This window comes from Cnephaeus nilssonii (assembly GCF_951640355.1).
Source record: "Cnephaeus nilssonii genome assembly, chromosome: 3".
Lineage (NCBI taxonomy): Eukaryota > Metazoa > Chordata > Mammalia > Chiroptera > Vespertilionidae > Cnephaeus > Cnephaeus nilssonii.
The window spans coordinates 65629692-65641841 of NC_137074.1; the positions used below are offsets into that span (position 1 = coordinate 65629692).

General features: G+C 39.5%; 1 pseudogene across 1 annotated transcript; it reads left to right on the top strand.

The window, feature by feature from the left end:
- Positions 1 to 10503: 10503 nt before the first annotated feature.
- LOC307096704 (nuclear transcription factor Y subunit beta-like) lies at positions 10504 to 11150 on the top strand (annotated as a pseudogene). The gene has a single exon. The product of its transcript is annotated as a nuclear transcription factor Y subunit beta-like (transcript).
- The last annotated feature ends 1000 nt before the right edge of the window (positions 11151 to 12150 follow it).

The following is a 12150-nucleotide window of genomic DNA, read 5'->3' on the forward strand; positions in this document are numbered from 1 at the left end:
GTCAACCTTTAAAGAGAAAGAAATCCTGTAATTTGCAACAACATAGATGGACCTGAAGGACATTAAGCTAAATTAAATAAACCATTTATAGAAAAACAAATGCTGTATTATCTCACTTATATGTGGAATTTAAAATAGTCAAAGATACAGAAGCAGAGAGTATAATGGTGATTACCAGGAGCTGGGGGGGTGGGGGCGTGGAGAAGTGGCAGGTGATGGTCAAAGGGTATGAAATTTTACTTACGTAAGATAAATATCTCGTGGAGATTTACTATACAGCCTAGTGTCCATAGCTAACAGTAAATACTCTACTGCATGCTTAAAATTTGTCAAGAGATTATATCTTACATTAAGTGTTTACCAATCACACACACACACACACAAACACACACACAATAATAATCCTATATAATAAAGAGGTAATATGCAAATTAACCCTCACGCCCTCACAAGATGGCTGCCTATGACCAGGCCAGCAGGGGGGTTAGTGAGGGACAACCAAACAACTGAACAGTAGGCTGTGTGGGGCGACCTGGCCAGCAGGGGGATTAGTGAGGGATGACCAAATGACTGAACAAGCAGGCTGTGTGGGACGACCAGGTTGGCAGGGAGATTAGTGAGGGATGACCAAATGACTGAACAGCAGGCCATGAGGGGTGACCAGGCTGGCAGGAGGGGGCAGTTGAGGGCAACCAGGCCAGTGGGGGGGGGGGCAGTGAGGGGTGGGTGACTAGGCCAGCAGGGGGGGCAATAAGAGACAACCAGGCTGGTGGGGGGGGGCAGTTGGGAATGACCAGGCTGGCAGAGAGGGGCAGTTGGGGGTGACCAGGCTGACAAGGGGGGGCAGTAAGGGATGACTAGGTCGGTGAGGGGAGGGCAGTAAGGGGTGACCAAGCTGGCAGGGAGGGAAGTTAGGGTCGATCAGGCCAGCACACAGAAGCAGTGAGGGGCGATCAGCCCAGTGGGGGGCGGGGAGTTAGGGGCAACCAGGCAGGTGAGCGAGGGGATTCTTAGAGGGAAGTCTGACTGGTGGTTTAGGCCTGACCCCAGGGATTGGAGAGGGTGCAGGCTGGGCTGAGAGAACCCCCCCCCCCCACCCTGTGCATGAATTTCGTGCACCGGGCCTCTAGTAATAATAATAATAATGGAGATGGGAGGAAACTTCAGATTATGATAGATATGTCTTTGGCCTTGATGGTAGTGATGGTTTCATGGATGAATACTTATAGCTAAACTCATACAATTATATACATTGAATATATACTGTTTTTTGCATGTCAATCAGACCTTAATAAAGTGGTTTAAACATTTTTAAAATTACTGATCCCTTCGTATGAATAAAGTCGGGAGCGCTGTATTAGTTTGCTAGGACTTCTGAAACAAAGTACCACAAACTGAGTGGTTTTGGCAACATAAATTTATTGTCTCAGTTCTGAGGGCTAGAAGTCTGAGATCCAGGTGTTGGGAGGGCCATGCACACTCTGAAGGCACTCACAAAGGAGGGCTGCCAGTTGCAAGTGTCCCCTTCATGTCCCGCGTGGTTCAGGGTTCAGGTTCAGGGTTCGGGTTCTGGAGGAGGCTGCACACAAATGAAAGAGACTAGATAAGAAAATATTAATTTGGGAATTGGGGGCCAGGCAGAAACCCAAGAGAGGACTATGCTTTGCTCTGCCCTTGCGATCCCTTTTATTCAGGTTTGGGATCCACCTATGGCCCTTAGGCAGGCAATTTTCATTAACAGGCAAACTATCTTATCAGTAAAGATTTACATAAGACTGAAAGGTGGAGGTTGCTTCAGCTACCTTTGTCTCAACCAGACAGTGGGTGTATGGCTCTGACCCTTGCCAGAGCCTCAAGGTTGACCAGCTTTCCGGGCTCCCTGTCACCTCTTTCTGCTAGTGAAGGCAATGGGCAGCTTTCAGACCTTCTCCTAGCTTCTGTTATTCCTTGGCTTGTGGCATCATAACTCCAGTTTAACATGGTGTCCTCCCTGTGTGCATGTCTGTGTGCTAAATTTCTTCTTTTTATAAAGATAACAATTATATTGAATTAGGGACTCGCTTTAGTCCAGTGTGACCTCATCTTGACTAGTTACATCTGAAAATAACCTATTTTAAAATAAGATCAAATTTTGAGATAACGGGTAAGGACTGAATTTTTGGCAGACATAATTCAACCCATTACAAGCACCAAGCTGCACTGATAACCATTGTAGTCTTCACTTGAATACACATACACATGCACACACCCTTCTAATTACACTTAGAAATATTCCTGATGAATCAGTAAAAATGATCAATTTTATTACTTTTCCATGCTTGATACGTCATTTTTTTTTAATATTCTATGTATAAAACTGGAAATACATATAATGTAATATTGTTGCATAGCAAAGTGTGATTGTTGCCTTGAGGGAAAGCACATGTACAATTAAGTTGTAAGCTGAACTAACTTCACCCTTTTTTTAAGGTGCAGAATGGCTAGTATATTTATTAAAGAAAAATAAAAAGGTTTTATGCGGCTTTAAATAAGGCCCTGTAGAAGGAACTGACACATAGAAATATTTATTGCCATGGCTGTATGTCTAAGTTGATTGGAGCACTGTCCTCTACACCGAAAGGTTGTGGGTTTGATTCCTGGTCAGGACACATACCCAGGTTGAAGGTTTAATCCCTGGTTGGGGTGCATGAAGGAAGCAACCTATCAATGTTTCTCTCTCACATCAATACTTCTCTCTTTCTCCCCCTCTCACTTCATGTCTCTATAAAATCAGTGGGAACATATCCTTGGGTGAGAATTAAAAAAAAAAAGAAATATTTACCATTTTCCTTTTCTTGTGTCTAGTTAACACTTCCAAGAGGACTCATAAATGTTTATTGAATTGTTAAATCCAGCAGAACTTTTTTAGGCCCTTAAATAATAAGAAATATTTTAAAAATTATTGTTGTTTTTTAAAAAAACAATACTACAAAACAAAAGTTTTTCAGAAATCAAACAAAATAGATTATGGCTACTTTGTCAGAAACCCTGTAAAACCCAAAGGAAGAAACACATCAGGGTCTCAGAAACTACAATATTAGAAATTTGAGCTAGGTTAAGACTGTTCTCTCTCTCTCTCTTTCTCTCTCTCTCTCTCTCTCTCTCTCACACACACACACACACACACACACACACACGCACACTCACACGCACACTCACACACACACACTGCTTTTGTTTCCTTCTTCCCAAGGTAGACGTGTTACCAAAGTCCTGTGTTCCAGAGGTGGCTTTCCCCTCCTTGGCTCTTGTCAATCTTATGAGAAGGAATTCAGACAAGTGACAGAAATTAGTTTTGAAGCAAAGCAAGTAAATTTTTTTAAGGGAGCGAAGGAAGAATTTATTAAGAATGCAGTTGGCATAAAGCATAAGTGGACAACCCAGTTAGTCTGAGTGCCTCTACTGGTGGGAGTTAAAGGGGTTTTATACCCTTCCCCCTATTGGTTTCAAAGCTTCTCTGCCAAATATCTTGGATAGCTGACTAGGTTTCAAAGTTTCTTTCTTTATTGTTGTGGATTATCTTGGAATGTTTGCAAATATATTTGGCCATCCTATTTGGCAAGTCCTAAAACAGCTGACTTCTTTGTCCAGAGGGTGATATAAACTCCCTTTCCCAGCGTCCCTGCCCTAGTAGCTATCTATTCTGTCAAATAGATGTATGAGTCAGGGTTTCTCAGAGAAACAGAACAACAGGGTGTGTGTGTGTGTGTGTATGTGTGTGTGTGTGTGTGTGGAGAGAGAGAGAGAGATTGATTTTGAGAAAATGGCTCATATAATTATAGAAGCTTGGCAAATTCAAAACTCAAAACTCCAAGTTGGAGTTTCTCTCTGTAAGAGGATGTCACTTGGAGTGGGTGGGTCAGCAGCCTGGAGACCCAGGTAAGAGTTGCAGTTCAAGTCTGAAGGCAGTTTTCTGGCAGAATTACCTTTCATATGTCAGTCTTTTATTTTAAAGGCCTTTGACTGATTAGATGAGGCCCACCCACATTGTGGAGACTAATTTCCTTCACTCAATGTCTACTGATTTGAATGTCAATATCACCTAAAAATATCTTCACAGAAATATCTAGAATAATGTTTGACTCAATATCTGGGAACTGTGGCCTAACCAAGTTAACATAAAATTAACCATCATAATAGGAAAAATGGGGAAGAAGAATGAATTATTCTTCTAAGTTCTGGTTGCCAAATTCTCAAGAAAGTACCCTGATTTGTCCAGCTGGGTGAGGTGCCCACCATTGGACCAAACAACTTTAGTCAGCGGTGGCATCTGGAGAAAGCACTGTAACCAGCCTGGTTCATATGAGGTGCCTACAATGAGCCAATCTACTGTGGCTAGGGGAGGGGTAGAGGCAGGGTTACCACTACAAAATGTAGTCAAGAATAAAACAAGGTGTCCCATAAATGGGAAATCATTGATTACTACCTTATGAATGTAATTTTCTAATGTAAACATATTTATCCACTTAATGATGAAGTAACTAATTTGTTTTGCAAGTCTTTCAATGTAACTTACTTATGGTTAACTGATTGTTTACAGTCATGTTGTATATAAGATTTTGTGGAGAATAGTGTCTCCCACTTGATTTAAGTATCTAAAATTGATTTCTTTTTCTTTTTTTTCTAAATATTTTTTCTAGTTTCATCTGTGGACAGAAAGCAGAACCATTTACCAGTAACACCTCCGACAGAAGGTAATACACTTTTTTTTTTTCTTCTAGAGGCCAGTACTGAAGAGATGGAGTGTTGAACTTCCTTAGAAACATAGCGGATGGTCTGGTCTGAGGGCCAGCTTTTTCCTAGCTGAAGAATATGGTGATCTCAGTGCTGTGGGGTGAGGGACCCTGAATGACCCTGCCCCTCCATCCCCAAAGCAATTGAATTCCATTTGAAAATTGTGGAGCTTTCTCTATCAGGCATTCGTCTAGGCCAGTGATGGCAAACCTATGACACGTGTGTCAGCACTGACACGCGTAGCCATTTCTGATGACACGCGGCCACTGAGGTGGCCGCATGCCGAGGATGAAACATTTGCGAAATAATGTTTTTTCCTCAAAGTGACACACTACCCGAGTTATGCTCAGTTTTTTGGCGAAGTTTGACACACCAAGCTCAAAAGGTTGCCCATCACTGGTCTAGGCTTTACTGGGAACACAAAGATGAGCAAGATGAGTAAGACTATGAGAGCCCCCAGGGAGCTCAGTTTTATGGGATCACACGACATGGGCACAGCTGTCATACCAAGTGTGCCAGGAGTCTAGAGGAGGGAGCTGTGAGCACCAAGGCTCAGAGGAGTCTTCACAGGGGATGTATCATGGGAGCTGGGTCTTAAAGGAAGAGGAGTATTCGAATAAAAAAGTCAAAAGATTTGCACATTCTGAAGAGAAACACCAGAGTAAGGAGTATTATAATAGACAAAGAACGTTGTGTAGGGCAAGCCAGACCACAGGAACATGTGAGGAAAGACACAGAAATGCAATTGTGCTTGGTGTTTTCTTTCTGAAGTGGGGGAGCAATGTAGGGAGTGATTGATTGGAAGGTGAGTCATTTTGAAAAAGAGGGCTTGCCTGGAGGGTCTCAGAGTTGAGTGAATCACATCCATGTATTAGAATGAAGTACCTGGTTGCAATGTAAAGCATGAATTGAAGATAGGAGTTTGAGACAGAGACAGAATTTGGAGGTGTTTGCAGTATCTAGGTGAATGGTAACGGGGACTTAAACTCGGGGATGATAATGAGAAAAGAAAAGAAATGCCCAAAAGACAATTAGATTTTGTTTGTGTGTATAAGACTGGATGAGACTGGGAGATATTTATATAGACAAAGGATCCAGAAAAGATGGGATATGACTGATGGTTCTGGAGCAAAATATGAGAATCTACCCTTTATCTCTTCAGTGAAGTAGGAGGTGAAATAACCCTCGCTGATCCCAGGAGTAAATGGAAAACAGTAGTGTTAGGTGCCAAACCCACTGAGTGTGGGGGCATGAACGGCCATTGTAACTTATCACTATAGGCATTAAAAAGGAAAAGAATGGTGAAGAAAGGGTGAAATAATAGCAGTTCCATAAGAACTATTATTAAAAAGGAAGGGTGATTGATTGAAAATTATAGAATGGAGGAAGGTGAAAGAACATAGAATATCCACCATGATTAGATTCCTTATCAGAGAGTTACTTCTTTGTTAAAATGTATATGTTTATATGAGTAGCTAGTACTTGCTTTTTTTAAAAAATAATATAGTCTGATTTTAAGGGTAAACATTTTAATGGCAAAACCATTAAAGCCTTATAGTGTTTACAAGCTAAAGTCCAAACTCTTAGGAACGTAAGAGAGCCTTCACAACTTGCTTCCCGCCAGTCTCTTTTCTTTTCTTTAATGTTCTTATTGATTTTTAGAGAGAGAGGAAGGGAGAGGAATAGAGAGATAGAAAACTATGATCAGCTGCTTCCTGCATGGCATGTGCTCTGACTGGGAATCCAGCCAGTGATCTTTTGGTTCCTGGGTTGATGCTCAACCGCTTTGCCACACTGGCTGGGGCCCACCAGTCTCTTTTCTTTCTGGTTTTATCTCCAGCATCTTTCCCTTGTGCACATGTAGCTTACCCACATCTAACTCTAGTGGTTCCCAACAAGCCATGTTCTTGCTTGCCTGTAAGCCTTTGCTGTGTTGGAGTTTCCCTCTGTAAGAGGATGCCACCTGGAGTGGTGGAAAAGCATGGTTTTAACTGCCTCTCAGATCTGCTTTAAAATCCTCCCTCTTCCTCCATGTAGTCAAGTGATCTTTATTTGCTGAGAAATTCAAAGGCTTGAGTAAGTCACAGAAGAGACAGGTGACACCAATAGAGGAGAGGAGATATATCAAATGCAGAGTTTAGCACAAATAAGCTTTATTCACATAAAGATTTTGCCCCATCACAGCTCATGTTGAAGTGATGAAATTAGTGACATTCACCTCTGTTGCACATTAAGTTGTAACATGTACACCTAGTCACCTCTCCGCAAACCCCTACCAGTCATGGACACATTATGTCAATTTGTGGGGAAAATGTGAGCTTCCATGTAGGAAAATACTTGTAGGTTGCAGGGCTTAGTTTTTACTTTAAAAGGTGAACCAAGAAGTCAATTTCTATATTTAATCCTTATAATTAGAGTGATTATTATATGGGAACAAAATCTGTGAGAAAAGTTTACAGTTGAACTGTTTGGGAGTGTGTGTAACTGAACAGGAAGGAAGGAAGGAAGGAAGGAAGCAAGGAAGGAAGACCTATTGATTTTGCTGACTTTCTGATTTTCCAAATAAATAAATAAAAATTTTAAAAATGTCCAGCTTGTTCATCCTGAATGCAATCTTAGTTATTTTAAATACCATTATGTTCCATACTTATTTTTGCCTGAAGTGCCACCCTTAGGGATAGGCCTTTATATTTGATATTACTGATTTATTATCTCTTATCAAAACTTAGGAGGACAAACCACATCACTAATTATTCCATTTTCTACCCCAAGGAGCATGAGGTATAAAATATATAAATAGTCACTGACCAAAAGATTCCTTGTCTTTAAGTTGAGAATTGTGTTTCCTTGTTATTTTTTTTTAGATATTGAAATGCCTGAATTAATTTCAAATCACTTAATAACTCACACATGTAATACATACTGGTTACTTAATGACACCTAATGTGGGAGAAAATGAGTTAATCTTTGCATTAGGTTTAATATGTTATATATATTTGTGAATGTTTAATTTTTAATGTAAGTCTAATATTTTTGGAATAAGATCATCAGCAAAGGAGTGTTCTCAACATATTACTTTATGTAATATGTTGTGGAAAATTTAATACATGAAGTTCTTACCAAGTTTTCTTTTATCATTCTCTCTGTGTGTGTGTGTCCAGTTGATACTTCCCTGCCTGTACTGGTGGATACAAAGGCTGTGCTCTCTTGCCCTCCTATCCTGTTGACAAATGCGCTTTTAACAACATGGGAAATAACCCTCGGAGACAAGCCTACCTGCTTCAGAGCTTACAGGAGAGACACAAATGAGACCAAAGAAACATACTGTACTGACAAGAGAATGACCTGGCCTGACAGACCTGACCAGATTCCTGCCCTTCAGATTGACCCAGTGGCCATCACTCATGAAGGGTATTACAGGTGTATAGTGGTAACACCTGATGCGAATTTCCATTATGGATATCACCTCCGAGTGCTAGGTAAGGAACATTATACATTGGGGTGTTTCAGAAAACCAGATTTGGGACTTAAAGGAATTCCTCTCTAAATTCCATGTCTAATGTGTTAGGACTAAAGCATTTACTTCTTCATCCCTGCAGTGGCCCCTGAGGTGACTCTGTTTCCAAGTGAGAATAGAACTGCGGTGTGCAAGGCAGCTGCAGGGAGGCCGGCTGCCCGGATCTCCTGGACCCCAGAGGGAGATTGTGTCTTTGAGCACGAAGATTGGGGCAATGGCACAGTGACTGTCCAGAGTACATGCCTCTGGGCAGATGACAATGTGTCTATTGTGTCCTGCTCTGTCTCCCATGAGACTGGCAACTGGAGTCAGTCCATAGAGCTGAATCAAAGTAAGTATCCGTTTTTTTTTTGTTTTTTGTTTTGTTTTTTGAGTAGTAAACTTGATACTAAAAAACCACAAAAGATTTTGAACGAACCAAAAACAAGGTAAAGAAAGCTTGAATTCCTAATTTGTAGATATTTTCTAAAAAACTAGGAAATGCATTAATATGCTAGAGAAATTTTATGTCTTACACTTTTACCTAATAGAAGGAATTAATTTGATCACTTACCAGTACATTCTCAAAATATATATTAGTGTGGCAGCTATAAAAATATTATTTGCTAAATTAGAGATCATTTCTTGTAGTGGTCACCATTTGTTACCCTGAGTAAGAGACAAATTTTCCTTCTCCCTCTTTTGTTGTCTGAAATCAGTTAATTAATTCACCCACCAAATATGTGTTAAATGTCATTTATATGTTTAAAACTGGTAATAAAAAAATGAAAAGACAAAGTCCATATCCTCATATGATTTCAGAGAGTGTAATCTAGTTACAGGCAAAGCCTTTGACCTAATATGGCTTCTCATTTATCAACAGTGTGACTTTGAAAAAAATTTAATTTCTCTGTCCCATAATCTCTTCATTTGTTAAATGAGGATGATGATACTGCCTCATGGAGTTATTGTGTTAATTCATTTAAATAATATATTTAACATAATTCTCAACACGTGATTGGCACTCAATAAATATGAGCTACTGTATTTATTACATTAACAATTATTAGTTATTAATATTAATAATTGTTAGCTCTAATATATTTATTATCATAATACACATTAGCTTTTATACTTTTTATTATAGTTATTAAAAATCATCATCTTTTTCGTGCCTGTTTGTTCTGGCTAGGATTTCCAGAACTGTGTTGAGTAAGAGTGGTGAGAGTGGGCATCCTGATAGAGGAAACACTTTCAGTTCTTCACCATTCAGTATTATATTGGCTGATGGTTTGTCACATATGGCCTTTATTATGTTGAGGTACTTTCCTTCTATACCCATTTTATTGAGTGTTTTAATCACAAATGGATATTGTTTCTTATCAAATGCCTTTTCTGTATCTATTGATAAGATTATATTATCCTTTGTTTTGTTAATGTGGTGTATTACATTGATCGATTTGCATATGTTAACAGATCTTTATGCCCCTGGAATTAACTCCACTTAGTCATGATGTATTATTATTTTAATGCATTCTGAATTCGATTTGTTAGCATTTTGTTTAGGATTTTTGCACCTGCATTCATCAGAGATATTGGTCTGTAGTTTTCTTTTTGTGTGTGTTATGCTTGTCAGGTTTTGGTATCAGGGTTATGTTAGCCTCATAAAATATGTTAGGAAGCATTGCCTCTTCTTTAATTTTTTAAAAGAATTTGAGAAGGATAGATACCAAATCTTCTTCGAATATTTGGTAGGATTCACAAATGAAGCCATCTGGTCCTGGACTTTTATTTTTTGGGAGTTTTTAAAAAATATTTTTATTGATATCAGAGAGGAAGGGAGAGGGAGAGAGCGATAGAAACATCAGTGATGGGAGAGAATCATTTATCAGCTGCCTCCTGCCTGCCCCCTACTGGGGATCAAACCCACAACTTGGGCATGTGCCCTTGACTGGAATTGAACCCAGGACCCTTCAGTCTGCAGGCCAACTTTCTAACCAGCTAGATCTTTTTTGGGAGGTTTTTGATGGTTGTTTCAATTTCCTCACTGTTTATTGGTCTCTTTAGACTTCCCAGTTGGTCATAATTCAATCTAGAAGGTTACATATTTCTAGAAACTTATCAATTTCTTCTATGTTATTAAATATGGTGGCATATAGTCTTCATAGTATTTTAGTATGATCCTTCTTTTATCTATGTGGTCTTGACACTACTGACAATACTGACAGTATTTCATGACAATCAATGGTAACAGTTCTATAACAGATGCTTCTCAACTAGGAATTTTTGCAGACTATATTGAAGAAGTCATTATGTTATCTAGCCTCATGCAGCTACTGAGAACAGCATGATTATGAAGACACAAATAGTTCAAAAGAAAGTTTCAGAGAACAAGATATATATCCTCCAATTGCAAATGTGGCAAGTATAATGAAAAATACTATACCTCAAACAGAAAAGATTGCAAAAAATGCTAAAGAATGTGTTTAAGAATGGACACCTGAGTCCATTAGCTCTATAACATCTGAAGAAATTGAAGGGTGCCATAAAGAGAAATGGAAGCCAATCAATGGAGAAGATATTCTCTTTGCCATGTCTATCTTAGGCTTTGACAGTTATGCAGAACTTCTAAAATTATACCTTCAGAAATTCAGAGAGGCAATGGAAGGAGAGAAAGGAATTGGTAGAGTAGTCACAGCTACAGATGAACTAAGTAAAGAGCCAATAGAGGAGGCATTTACTAACTAGTTACCAGATGGCTTAATAATTGCAGATGGTCAACAACAAAATGTTATGGTTTATACAAATCATATCAACAGATTCCAGTGTTCAACAAATTGAGTTTGCATTATTTGAAGAAATGATAGAGTGGGGAATATAGAGAAGCAAGCAGAAACATTAGAAGGAAATTACTGGTGAAAGAATGTTTCTTTGTATATTAAATAGCTGTAATGTAGCTTCCTGATACTTGACTATTTGAGGTGTTAATTCTGACTTGAGAGTATTTTCCATGAATGATTTTAAAGGAAAAAATGGATTTTAAAGGTATTAAAATACTTTATTTTGTACGAGAGTTTGTTGCTGTGTATGACTCCTGTATGCATTGTGTACTGCAATTTATTACTGCCAGAGATTTGTAGACAGTTTCTTACTTTAATACTAGAGACCTGGTGCACAAAATTTGTGCATGGGTAGGGTCCCTATGCCTGACTGGCGATCAGGGCTGATCTGTGGGGTGACTGGTGGGGTGATCAGGGCCCCTGCTCACACTCGCCTTGGCTGGCCTGGCACCGGCTGCTCACCAGCCCTGCCCCCTGCTGCCACCACTGGTCAGGGCCTGCAGGCTGGGGGCAGCTCCAGCATTGAGCATCTGCACCCTGGTGGTCAGTGAGCATCATAGTGACCAGTCATTCCACCAGTTGTTCTGCCATTCGGTCAATTTGCATTTAGGGTTTTATATAGATAGATTGAATCATTTTACTTTTGAAATTCAAGTAAGCAGTTTGGTCTTTTCATCATGTTTGGTCTTTTAATAAAATATAAGGGTAGACCCACAGAAATACAAAGGATTGTTAAAAAATACTATGAACAACTCTATTCTAACAAACTAGACAACCTGGAGGAAATGGACACATTCCTAGAAAAATACAACCTTCCAAAACTCACTCAGGAAGATTCTAAAAATCTCAATAGGCTGATAACTATGGAAAAAATTGAAGCAGTCATCAAAAAGCTCCCAGCAAACAAAAGCCCGGGTCCAGATGGCTTCAGAGGGGAGTTTTACCAAACATTCAAGGAAGAACTAAAACTTATCTTCCTCAGACTATTCCAGAAAATTCAACAGGAAGGAACACTTCCAAGCTGCTTCTATGAAGCCAGCA